The sequence below is a fragment of the Ambystoma mexicanum genome, chromosome 4q (assembly GCF_040938575.1).
Source record: "Ambystoma mexicanum isolate Mex_15411 chromosome 4q, UKY_AmexF1_1, whole genome shotgun sequence".
NCBI lineage: Eukaryota > Metazoa > Chordata > Amphibia > Caudata > Ambystomatidae > Ambystoma > Ambystoma mexicanum.
The window spans coordinates 20323379-20337252 of NC_090928.1; the positions used below are offsets into that span (position 1 = coordinate 20323379).

Below are 13874 nucleotides of genomic sequence, written 5' to 3' on the forward strand. Positions count from 1 at the left end.
CAGAGTTTTGGACATACCCTTAGACGGGAACAACCTGTTTGGGAAAACAGTGGATGCGTCACTTCAGGCCATCAAGGCCGACACGGAGACGGCTCGGGCCTTGGGAGTTTTGCACCAGCGACGACTGCCCTTTCGGAACTCTGGAGGCAAGCAAGGTGCCTCCAAAGGTTTCGGCGGTGGCGCCTCGATGTACAGCCAGGCAGCCCGTTCCTCGTTGCAAGAGGCCTACAGAGGGCGCAGCAAGTCGGGAGGATCCCGTTGCCAAGGAGGCCAAGGTGGCAAGGCCCCTCCAAGTAGGACTGAACCAGCTGTACCGTCGGGCCCTCACCTAAGCACCCTGGTGGGAGGCCGGTTGGCGAGTTTCGTCAGCGTGCGGGAGTCCATCTCCACCGACCGTTAGGTGCTGGATGCCCTGGCCCACGGGCACAAACTCGAATTTCTAAAGAAGTGCCCCCACATTCCTCCCGTGGTCAGGAAGGAAAATCACGTCCCTCAACTGCTGTTGGAAGTAAGGGCGATGCTCTGGAAAGGTGCCATTGAGCTCGTCCCGAAGAGACTCCGGAGTAAACTCAAGGTACTTCCTCGTCAGAAAGAAGACAGGCGGTTGGCGCCCCATCCTTGACCTGCGCCGGTTAAACAAATACATCAAGCCCCAGAAGTTCCGGATGGTCACCCTCCAGCACGTGCTGAGACGGCTGGAGGCAGGCGACTTCCTATCGTCGTTGGACTTGGAGGATGCTTACTTCCACATCCCCATTCTAAAAGGACACCAAAAGTTTCTCAGATTCGTAGTCCAGGGACGGCACTACCAATTCAAGGCCCTGCCATTTGGATTGAAGTCGGCACCCAGGGTATTTACCAAGTGCCTGGCACCAGTGGCAGGCACAACTAGGTACACAAAGGAGGTGGGGGGATTAAACTGTGGACCAAAACGCCCCCTAACTTTAGGAACACCTAAAAAATCGAAACTAAAAAATGATCCACAGTGTGGTCTCACGGTATCACGTGTCCAACCTCACTAACTAGACGGCAGGGTTAGGGGTGGAAGGAACCCAATTAGCATACATCTCAGCAATAGTGCTTGACATTATAAACACTACACAAAGGGATTTGAACCATATATACAATTATTAGTTTTATTAGACCTTCAATGGTAAATATACAACATAAAAATGCCAACATGGCATAGTACATCATTTAATACAAAACTCGCATAATCCTTAAAAACTTTTTGTACATGAAAAGGGAAATAAGGAAAAAGAAAAAACAAAAGAACAAAAAAACAACCAAGATCACAACAGTGACAATATAAGTACACCGGGAGACAGAAAGTGTGCATGTAAACCTAGGGAACCGCAAAGTCAGGGATTTACAATAAACACAAAAAAAATCTAAATCAATTTATTACTACTAAGCCTAACCACAGTGATGGGGTTAGCGAAAAAAAGGGGTATAACACAACTAAAATAACTAAAAACTACCACACTACTTCACTCCCATTTAACCCGACATGTTTCATTCCTCACTCATTTCATACACACACAGTCAGGGGAAATTCATCAGGGGTGTATACTTAAAAAACACGAAGTGTCTCAATTAGTCGTTTTACACGGCGGGGCTGTGGTTACCGCCTCACAGCCTGAATGATTCAAGGTGAATATTTAATATTCCACACCTATTCTGCCAAATTCCGCGTTTAAAAATACGCGAACACTGGTTTAAGTAAAGGCACCTGGACCCATACACTTTACAGTTAGTTCGGAGGTGAACTGTTATAGCATCCGATACAAAAGCAGTCGATTTCTTGAAGTTAGAGTAAAATTCAGACTGCCCTCCCGCGAAGAACGGACACGTGATACCTGTGAACAAACAAGGGAAGAAAGACCAATCGTTAAAGTCCTTCATTCTTACGACTGTTAAGTTACAAAGTCAAAGGAGCTAACAAATGCTCCAACCTTGTCAAATTATAGAACTGATCAAACGGGGACCGGACTCCTTATATTGAAAAAAATTACCACTTCATATCGAGAAAAGCACGTGGAGCGGAGCCCTCTCTATAAAGCTCAATTACTCATAGGTCAGCACGTCATTGTGAGATGATAAGAAAATCTTAGCTCATCACAAAGCTTACCTTGCAGTAACTTGCACAATACTTCAACAACGGACGGTGTGTGGTGAGTGTCTAGACAAATTCAAATTTCCTCTATCAGCTCTCTACACCAATTCCACTGAAGAGCGCTTATAGGTATCTATTAAGCCAAGTATTTGGGGAAGGGAAAAGAGAGAGAAAAATAGAGAGAAAAATGAAGGCGCTGTTGACAATGTTTCAAAACCATAACTACTCTAAAGGTCAATGTGTTAAAAAGATCTCTCTGTCTTACCTTAAGTTGATGGCATTACGTAAAGCTCAAGTGCACTTCTACGCGTAGCGAAGAAATAGCCATGTTTCACCACCCAGTCATGAATGTCTACAGAGATAAAAAAATATATATAGACGTATGTATGTGAAGACCGAGTCTAATTCAGTGAAACTAAACATGCTTGTTAAATAAGCAAAGACCAAATAAAGCGTGCCCGGGGTACGCAGGGGGTACATGTTTACCCTTACTTGGACGATTGGCTCATCCGAGCAAGGACAAGGGAGCTCGCCGTCGAGCACACAGCGAAGACCGTCAAACTGCTTCACGGATCTGGGATTCTCCATCAACTTCCCAAAATCACACCTCGTTCCGTCGCAGGTCGCACTGTTTTTGGGAGCCAAACTCTATACAGTGGCGCGACTGGCTTCCCTGTCGGAGGAAAGGACGATGGCCATTATGGGCAAAGGTGCAGTGTCTGCTGGCCACGGACGTGGCCAGGGTGAGGTCCATCAAGTCCCTTCTCGGCATGATGTGCTCTTGCATCTACCTGGTGCGCCTATGCAGGCTGCGGATGCGTCCCCTACATGAATTCCTCGACGCCCGTTGGATGCAAGCGGCAGGTAGCTTCGAAGATGAGATTCCGCTCAACGAGATCTTCCGCCAAGCTATTCGGTAGTGGGGCACCCGCGCGCATCTCGTGCCGGGCACGGACTTTCAGACCCCAGCATACCAGGAGATGGTGACGACGGATGCCTCCCTGGAAGGATGGGGAGCGCACACCGGAGATCAGCACGCGAGAGGCCTTTGGCTCCCGTAAGAGGTCACTCCACATCAATATCTTGGAGCTCCGAGCTGTGTTCTGGGCCCTCAAGTCGTTTCTCCCATCCCTCAAGGGCAAGGTGGTGAGGATCTTCACCGACAACACCTCCACAATGTTCTACATCCGGAAGCAGGGAGGAACCAGGTCCCCGCCCCTATCCAAGGAGGCCCAGGATCTGTGGCATTGGGCAGTGGCCCAGGGGATGTTTCTGGTTCCTTTCCACCTAGCAGGGATAAAGAAAACCATTGCCGACTCACTGAGCAGGGAACTACGCTCATGCCACGAGTCGGAACTGCTTCAAGTCCAAGTGGACTGGCTTTTCCGACGATGGGGCAAACCCCAGATCGACCTGTTCACGACGGCGACAAACTCCAAGTGCAAGAGGTTCGCCAGCAGGTTTCCCCAGCCGAGGAGCATGGGGGATGCTTTCTCCTTCCCCTGGGTGGCCTGTTCCTGTATGCGTTCCCCCCACTGTCGTTGCTACTGCGACTCATCAACCAACTCAAGAGGTCCTGGTGCAGGATGATCCTCATCGCATCGTCGTGGCCGAGGCAGATCTGGTTCCCGGACCTTCTGGACTTGTCGAGTCCCCCCCCCCCCCCCAGTCAAACTGTCGACGGATGTGGATCTTCTCTCCAGAGAAGCAGGCGCCATCCTCCATCACGTCCCGGGGTTGCTGAACTTACAGGCCTGGCTCCTGCAGCACTAGAGTTTGGAGGGTACGATATCCCGGCAGACTGCAAGGCGGTGCTTGCAAAGGCCACGACGTCCTCAACTGCTATGGACACAAATGGAAGAGCTTCTCTGTCTGGTGCCGTGCACAGAAGATTAACCCCCTGCGAATTACGGCCCCTCAAGTGCTGCCATACCTGCTGTCGCTGGCCAAGGCGGGGCTAGCTCACGCCTCCATCAAAACACATCTGGCGGCGATCTCCCGCTACACCAGAACTACGGGACGATCATTGCTGTGGTCTCATTGCCTGGTGAAGGAGTTTATGAAGGGACTGTTCCGTTCATTCCCGCCGGTGAAGGATCCGGCCCTGGCGTGGGAGCTCAACGTGGTGCTGACCCAGGCTCATGGGGCCGCCATTCGAGCCTCTGCATTCGGCGCCGTTGAGGTTCCTGTCGTGGAAAACAGCATTTCTTGTGGCCATCACCTCCACACGTAGAGTGGGAGAGATCCAGGCCCTATCCTGCAAGCCTCCATACTTGACTTTTCACGAAACGAGGGTGGTGCTGAGGACTCGCCCCTCCTTTATGCCCAAGGTGCCGTCGGACTTTCACCTCAACGTGCCCTTGGTGTTAGTTTTCTTCCCGCCGCCTTCGTCGCAGGCCGAGAGGACATTGCACTCGCTGGATGTAGCTAGAGCGCTGAAGTTCTACGTGGACCGCACGAAGAGTTTTCGGAAGACTTCACAGCGGTTTGTGAACTTTGGACCTGTAAATCAAGGGAAGGCTCTCTTGAAGGCTTCCATTTCCAGATGGCTCTCCGGCTGCATCATGCACTGTCACCGGTTGGCAAACCGACCGTTGCCCGGCCATCAGAGCCCATTCGACCAGAGCGATCGCTGCTACCACAGCGTTCTAGTCTGGTGTGCCCCTGCTGGACATCTGCAGGGCTGCTACGTGGAGGTTGACGCACACCTTCACGAGATTCTACTGCGTCGACCGGGATTTCAGGGAGGAGTCCAGAGTCGGCCAGGCAGTGCTGCGCAACCTATTTGCTTAAGGTGAGCCTGCTAAGGAGGTAAGAGATGCTTAATGTTGAGTTTATGTAATGCTTAATGTTGAGCCTTGCCACCTCCCGTGGTTGTGCATGTGTGTACTGCTATGTATTCTTATATTCATGAGCATGTGAATCCATGCCAGACACCATGCTGGAGAAGGAACAAGTTACTTACCTGTAACTGTTGTTCTCCAGCATGGGTCTGGCATGGATTCACATGCGAACCCTCCCTCTGACCCCTCTGCGGCTCTTCACTTGGTCATACTGCCACTTTACGTGCTACCAAATCTGAGGATGGCTGCCAGGGGAGGGGCTTAGGAGGACAGTCATTGGCTGGGGGCAGTATGACCCAGAGACCAGTGATTGGTTACTACTAAGAAAGACAGATCAGAAACTAAACTGATGCTGATTTTTTCTTTACCGAGTATTCCCAGCCTGACGACGGGGAATATTCATGAGCATGTGAATCCATGCCAGACCCATGCTGGAGAACAGTTACAGGTAAGTAACTTGTTCCTTCTATAACTTAACACGTCCCTTTAGTTTATCCCTGGAAGCATAGAAACAACCAGGACATGGGTATTTTAAGAACAAAACCAACATTTTATTGATGCACAAATGAACCTCACAGGGGTGGTCTGAATAAATCACCAACTGAACTGCTTATGTACAATCTAAACTGGGGTGTTAATTTCCCCTTTAGCCACTCGTAAGCTTTAGTGCACTGCATCAGATGGAGCATAACTTTGTTAGTACATGTATACATTTAGAATTTTGACTTCACTTCCAACAGCTCACCATCCCAAGATCGCCGCTGCCATCCCCGACCTCCCATCCACCACGTTCTCTGGACCGCCGGCCCGTGAGAAACCTCCCCTCCCCTGTGCACCGCCTCCCTAACCTTTTGATTGGCTGCATATTGAAAAATGCCCTGCAGCAGATCTGAGCCTGCAGGCACTCTGGCCCTCGCCCAAGGCCTTCAACTAAGCACCAGCCTGTCCGTGCCTGTCTGACCCATCCGGCGCCTCAGTGCTTTGTGGTCATGAATACTGGATTGCGCCCACATACTGGCTTTCTCAACTTCGACCACCAGCCAGCAAATGCCTGCTGACCCTCATTGCCCTACACCAACACCTGGCAAACCCCTCACCACCTTCTCAGAACAACGTTGCACACCGGCCTATGATCAAGGTAAGAACAGCAGGTTGTCGAAGTGCGCTCCCCCTTAGCCACATCTCTATCTCCTTCCACCTACGATCAACCCCCCCTCAGGCTATGTCACAACTCTTGTATTCTATGCTCACTTACAGCAACAGTCAAACACTTATCTCAGGTTATTGCCACACCTACCCCCTTCCCACCCCCACCTCTCCAATCCCACCTAAGGAACATCACCCAATCCCTTTTCCATCCAATTACCTCAACCCACTCCATTCCTCCTGAACAGCAGCCTTCATAACGCACACGGTACACACTCACCTCTAGCTAGCTTCAAATGCCACCCTGTCCCATCGCCCAAAGAACCACCAGCCTCGGAGCAATAACCCATACTACTGACCCTGAAATCCGCATTCACCCCCTACCCATCACTGGCCTAGCTAGACTTCAGTCTCTCCACCCACACTTCTTACCCCATATACCACCCTCGCCAATCTCTACACTCACCTAAAAGCCACACAAGCACAATCTTCCGCAACAAGGACAACTTGCAGCTGAAATGGGCCTTACTCCGTACACGCTCCCTCTGTGTCCACACCACACATATACACAACCTCATCCTTGATCACCACCTTGATGTCCTGGCCATCACAGAATCTTGGTTCCACAATGCAGCCGGCCCAGCATTATCACTAGGCATACCACCAGGCTACCTTCCCCCCTCGACCTCAACCCCACTCCTCAGACTCTGCACACCCCCTCTTCGTTCAGCTTCACCACAGAGGATGTCCACAAAACCATCCTTCATCTCAAAACCTCCATTTGCAAAGGCGTCGCATGCCCCTCCAACATCATCAAACTCTGTGCCTCTACCCTCGCCCCTATCATCATTGACTTTGTCAATACATCCTTCAGCACAAGCATTGTTCCAACTTGCCTCAAAGCTGCCTGGATTTTGCCCGTCATCAAGAAACCTACTCTCGACCCCTCCCTTCCCACTAACTACTGCCCTATCACCACAGTCCCCTTCCGATTAAAAATCTTGGACTGCATAGCCTATTTTCAAATTCAATCATTCCTAGAGCATTCTCATCTATTTGGCTCTACACAATCTGGATTCTACCCCAAGCACAACACTGAAACTGCCCTACTAGACCTTAAAGTCCATTGGGTAACTTAAGTGACACCAACACAATGAACATTCTTCTCCTACTTGACCTATCCGCAGTGTTCAACCTCATTGACCATGATATTCTTTGCCACCAACCTTTGATTCTCACCAGAGGCCTCTGCTTGGATCAAATGGTTCCTCAGCAACCGCTCTTCTAGAGTCTTCTTTTGCGATGCCATGACCAAACCCATCCCTGCCACTCTACGGGTTGCCCCAAGGCTCTTGGATTTCCCCTTCACTCTACAACACCTACACAAAGCCCCTCTTTGACCACCTTGACTTACTCGGCATCCCTTACATCAACTTCATCGATGACACCCAAATCCTACTACCCATATCTGGTAACTACTCCCAGGACGTTAACCTCATCAACTTTACATTCAGCATCATACAAAATTGGATGGGCATACACAATCTGTGTCCAATGAAGACAAGATCGAACTCATTGTAGCCCCCTTTCATCTCCTAAAAAACCTGGACCCTTACTCCTCTCTACCCATAGACGGCACCTCTATTAAGATCTCAAAACATGTCAAGACGCTTGGTGTCCACTTTGACTCTGAACTCAACATGATGAAACACGTCAATGCCCTATCCTCATCCACTGCCTACACTGCCAAACACATCTACCTGAGCCGCAAATGACTCTCTCCTTTCAACTGCCTTACTCTGGCACGTGCAATTATAGGCAGCAGACTTGACTATTGCAATGCCTTACTCATGGGAACATCAGCAAAGAACTTGGCCAAACTGAAACCTCTACAAAACAATGCCTTTCGAGCTGCTACAGCGTTGAAATCCTCAAACAACATCTCCTCTACCAAACGCAAAGGCCACTGCCTTCCTATAAAAGCCCGGATTTACTTCAAAACAATATCACTCACAGTTGCATCCACATCTATGCTCCCCACTACCTGAACAGGATATCAACCAAAAATTCAGCACGACTGCTCAGATCTTCTGCCAACTTTCTCGTTCAAACCCAGAGTTTCAAGTGCAAACAAGCGGGAGGTTCAAGCTTCTGTGTTATCGCACCCAATTTTGGGACGTCCGCAACCACATGTAGAAAGAACCTTCTTACACCTCTTTCAGAAAGCCCTTGAAAACTTGGCTGACAAATGAGCAACTCTCACCATGATCCACTAGAAACCATCTCCATTGACATTGACTGTTCCACCGGCTTTGTTCAAGCGCCGTGATACCTCTGGGCTTGGGCGCTACGTAAATGTAATAAATAAATAAAGGGTAGGAGGAGAGCACCTCATCTGTTTTCTTAGCGCAGAATGTGCTGTGGTCTGCGACCTGTTTGAAGCTTGTGCTTGCCATCTTACATAGATTTACATTGCAAAGATCCACCTATGTATAATGTACAATTTGTTGTTTTACACTGTGCTTTGACGCAATGGCAAAAAGAGATTCTCACCCACCATACAATGACTTTCAACATTTGTGTTAATCAGTATGTGTTACACAATGCAGCACAATAAATCTAAACTTTCCAGTGCCTCTCCTTGGACACCTGCTGACTTCAACCTTGGTTACAATGACCCTATTGATACAGCTGCCACCTTCCTAGCCACTGCCCTAACTGAACAAGGCTTCACACAAGTAAGCATCCTACCCACCCACGAGAAGGGCAAGACGCTTGACTGGGTAGCAGACCTCAATTGCAACATTACCCTTACGGACTCCACACCACTTGTATGGTCTGGCCATCATCTCCTACCCCTAGAACTTAATGTTAATAACCCAGAACTGATAATGCCTCCAGTTGCACCAGCCTGTCTCACTAGAAACAAACGTAATATTACAGCCAAAGTCATAGTACCCCTGATCATCCCCACTCTCAATGCATTACCTGACACTAATGACCTTAATCTAATGGTTGACACTTACAATGATTCCTTGACTAAAGCTATTGACACCATTGCCCCACTTAAACTACGCAAGGGTAAATCCAGAGCACATATGAACTCTGGTTTACCCCGGAACTTAAATCAATTTGCACAGAAAAAAGAAAACTTGAAACACTCTGGAAATCATTTCCTTCCCTTGAAAATAAAACAAACTTATCTAAGACTACTGCCACTTACAAAAGTGAGATCATCCGAACCAAATAAGAAACCTACAACGACCGAATCAATGAAGCAAGATCTAATACTAAGGAACTATTCACTATCCTTAGAGAGTTAGAAAACCCTAACCCACCTATAGATACTAGCACTAAGGATAAACCTTGGTGCACCAGTATCCAAAATGCGCTTTTTAACAAAATCTCAGGGCTCCAGACTAAAATTGCTAACAAACGACACCAACTGTCCTCAGCCAATCCAAATAGTTCCACGCTGCCTTCCACTATATAACATAACTCTGGCTTCAAATTCAACAAGGTATCCATACCTGAAGTACAAAAAAAATATAGCATCACTAAAACCTTCGAATTGCAAAGGTGACAGCTGTGCAGCGCAGATTATAAAAGATGCAGCACCAAAATAATAAACTCTTCATTTGCCAACAACTCGGTCCCAAGCAACCTAAAACAATCTGGGGTTCTCCCATTACTCAAGAAACAACCTCTCGACCCGGCTATTCCCACTAATTATAGGCCGATTACTACAGTCCCTTTTTTACTGAAAATTCTAGATAGAGTAGCTACTTGCAAATTCAAGATTATCTACAGTCCAATAAACTACTAGGCACACGTCAATCAGGCTTTAGACCTCAACATGGAACAGAAACGGCCCTTGTTGACCACAAAAGCCAGATCGATGATCTAAAAGACAAAAGCAAAGTTGCCATTTTACTCCTCCTAGACCTATCGGCAGCCTTTGACCTGGTTGACCATAACATACTATGTGACCACCTGTCATCGGCAGCTCATTTCTTTAACTCGGCTGTCATGTGGATTTGCTATTTCCTTAACAATAGGACGATGCGCATCTTCTTGCCTACAGCAGCGGCAGACCCAATCCCTATCATGTGCGAGTCCCACATGGCTCATGCGTTTCACACACTTTGTACAATATCTTTACAAAGTCCCTATTCGACAAACTAGAAGGTATGGGTGTCACCTACACTAATTGCGCAGATGACACCCAGATACTCCTACCACTACCTGGTACTTACAACACGGACGTCTGTCGGATTAACAGTCTACACCGTCATTCATGCATGGGTGTCCACACATGGCCTCTGCCTCAACGACGATAAGACTGAGCTGCTCCTCGTCGGCTCACCAAATAACCTACTAAAACTCGGCCCCAAATACACCAGCATCCTCCTAGATGGGAATAACATACCCATAGCAAAGGATGTAAAAACCCTTGGGTTTTACTTCGATGCGAACTGCAATCTTCCTAAACAAGTTAACATGACTGCCTCAGCCACGGCTTACACAGGCAAGCTGATCAGGGCCTGCAGACCATTATTGTCCCCCTAACAGCTGCCTCACACTGGCCAGAGCACTCATACAGTCCAAGTTGGATTACTCAACGGATTATACCTAGATGCCAATAAATCTATAACCAATAAACTGCAGATTCTGCAAAATAATGCGCTCACACCAGCATTAAACATACCTAAAAGAGAGCACATCTCGGCCACTAGAAAATACTGTAAATGGCTGTCCATTCAAGACAAAATTGAGTTAAAAACACTTTGCCTTACCCACAAAGCTTTCAACCATCGGGCCCCAACCTATCTTACTGACAAATTCACCCAAAACATGTCCGCCAGAACTACCAGATCCACCAACACCTCCTGCCTTGTGGGGTCCAGCTACAACCTCAAAAGGGCTGGCGGTACCAGTTTCCCGGTTCTTGTTGCCCAATTATGGAACTCACTCCCTCAGCACATCAAATCCACCCAATCGTTCGAAGAATTCAGAAGTCTTGTCATCTCATGGCTACTCAACAAAAACTTACCCTAAATGCCAACAGTGCCTCTCCAGTAGGTCATTTGCATCTCACACTGATCAATTGCCTGCTGTAAATACCATTGTTTCCTGTCTTCTGTATATCTGTACACATCTGTATTACATTTCCTTTGCTTACCTATAACCCGTAACCTTAACCTTGTCTCTCCAGTAGATCATTTGCATCTTGCACTGATCACCTACCTGCTGTACATACCTATATTTCCTGCTTTCTGTGTATATCTGTACATATTCTTATTATGTTTCCCCTGCTCACATGTAACCGTAACTTACTTTCAAGCGCCCAGATACCCCTGGGTCAGGCGCGCTATATAGATAAAATAAACCTGGATCGGAAAGCCGCCTTCCTGGAGGACAGACTGAACTCGATCTCGCAGCTGTGCAGTCAGTTCACGAATTCTACATTCATCCCATGTCTAATGTTGCAGAGACCCTTATGCCACGTGCCCAATGTCCTGGTTGATCCCTACGACAGGCTCCACAGGACAGCTTCAGTTGGCCTACAATTGGAAGCAGGATGTCCAGCCCAAGTGCACCTAGTGCAAGTCTATCCAAAAAGGATTGAAGACCTCGACTGGTCGTCCCAGGAATCCAACTTCCAAGAGAGCTCATTTTCATGCGCTGTACCATTCCTTCTCGGTCACGACGGATGCGTCCCTTACAGGGTCGGACTCCAAAGGAGTACTGGAATTACACAATCTTTGGACAACACAGGAGATAACTACACATGAACATTCTTATGTTGATCCATTTGCTAGCTCTTAAGCATTTCGAACATCTTTGCAGTGTCATTGCGTACTAGTCCTGACAGACAGCCTGGCAACTATGCACTACTTGAACAAGTAGAAGGACAAGATCTCCCCCTTTATGTAGGTTGACAATCCAGCTGTCGAACAAAGTTTCTATTTTTCCAATGGCAAGTCAACTTGCAGGGTCCTTCAATGTGCAGGCAGATGCTCTGAGCAGTATGACTCACTTGCAACAGTGGGTACTCAATAGGGTCGATCTGTCAGATTTTTCAGATGCACGGTTCTCTGTGTCTTAGCATGGCCTCATCGGGAATCAAACTAGATTCTTTGTATACCCATTTATCTGCCATTGACACTTCTCAATTCAAGAGGTCGACCTTCTCCCTTCAGAACCTGGTCTCAAGAGGCATTTTAATGGTCTCATCAGGCTGGTGAAACAGCCAAAGCCCCACTTGGACCCTAATTTGTTCTTGGTTGCTCTTAAGCACAAATCCTTTGAACCCATGGCTTCAGAAGATTTAAACCTTGTGTTATTTAAGACAGTATTTTTTGTGAACTTTCATAGGCTTTGCGCATTCAGAAATTGCAAATACTTAAACAAATTCTTTAAGGAGAAGGTGGTGCTACGCACTCGGCTCACCTTTCTCCCTAAGGTATTGGAGTTCCACCTCAATCAAGAGCTATCTCTCCCAGTTTGTTTTTCCGAATCCCTCTGATGATTCAGAAAGGATGTTGCATAATCTGGATGTGGCAGCAGCATACAAAAATCCATTAGATATTTGGATAGCCTTTTAGTCACTCACAAGGGTGCTTGTATTGGTGCAAATGCAGCAATGGCCGCAAATGCAGCAATGGCCGCTAATGCAAGATGGGTGGTTTCATGCATTTTGGAAGCTTGCAAGGTTCAGTGGTGTGCAGCCACAAGGGCCTCCATGTGCGTTTTAGTGAGAGCCAAAGTGGTATCGGTAGCATTTGAGAGGGATGTCTCCATTGAATACATTTGCTGGGCTGCCACCTATAAGAACTTAGTTGTTCTATAAGCACTATTCATTAGACACCAACGCTCATACAGATGCAAGGTTCGGCCCGGATGTTATAAGGAGCCTCTTCGGGTGAGTACTCTTTGTGGAAGACATCTGTCTGTCTTTTTTTTCTATGCTCATCTTCCCTTTGTCAAGGTGCTTTGGTAGTCTCCCAAAGGGTTGGCACTAATTGAAAGAGTAAGTTAGTTATTCACTTTAGGAACTGCTGTATTCCTAGTCAATAGACCCCTTTCTACTTGACAACCCTTGCAACTTCCCTGCTAGTAAGTGTCTCTTGGTAGTTGATACCAAAGCGCCTCAAGGAGGAGGGACTGGTGCATAGGTCATCCTCTGCAGGCTACACTAGCAAGCGTGTTATCTGATGTGCAGAGTGCTCCAGGTCATCCCTGTTGGGACGACATCCCAAGGGTATGGAGGAAAGAGGACTATGGGCTAGGAGTACAGCTTTCGTTACAGTGGGTAACTTTTATGTGATTCCTGAGGCCTTTCTACAAGGCATTGGTGAATTAGGGTGCTGGGGCTGGATAGGGGTGCTGCCTGTTGACCGGCAGCATTTTCTTCATTCTGTTTTTATCTCAAGGTTCAGGGTTCTAAATGTTGGGTCTACAAATTGGTTACCTTTTTGCATCCCGATTGCATAGGCAGAGGAGAGGGACGTTTTACATTGCAAATTGTAGGGGCTGTTTAGCTCCATAGGAGTGACAATAGCATCTGTTTTATGGAATACTTTGGTCCACTTATTTTATTTTAGTACCTACCCGCTCTTGGTTTGCATCCCACCAGTTCCCTCTTCACTCGCATGCACTCTGTCTCCATTTCTGATTTCTCTCTTTAAAGTGATAGTCAATTTATACTTTTTCTTATTACATTTTCTTGATACTTTTTCTCTTCCTCCTTTTCCTTTGGTACATCC

The 13874-nt window shown here is 47.6% G+C and overlaps 1 protein-coding gene across 6 annotated transcripts in view; it reads left to right on the plus strand.

The window, feature by feature from the left end:
* The window catches only part of TARBP1 (TAR (HIV-1) RNA binding protein 1), a 2688190-nt gene that overhangs the window by 619964 nt on the left and 2054352 nt on the right, over positions 1–13874 (plus strand). The gene's annotated exons all lie outside the window — the stretch shown is intronic.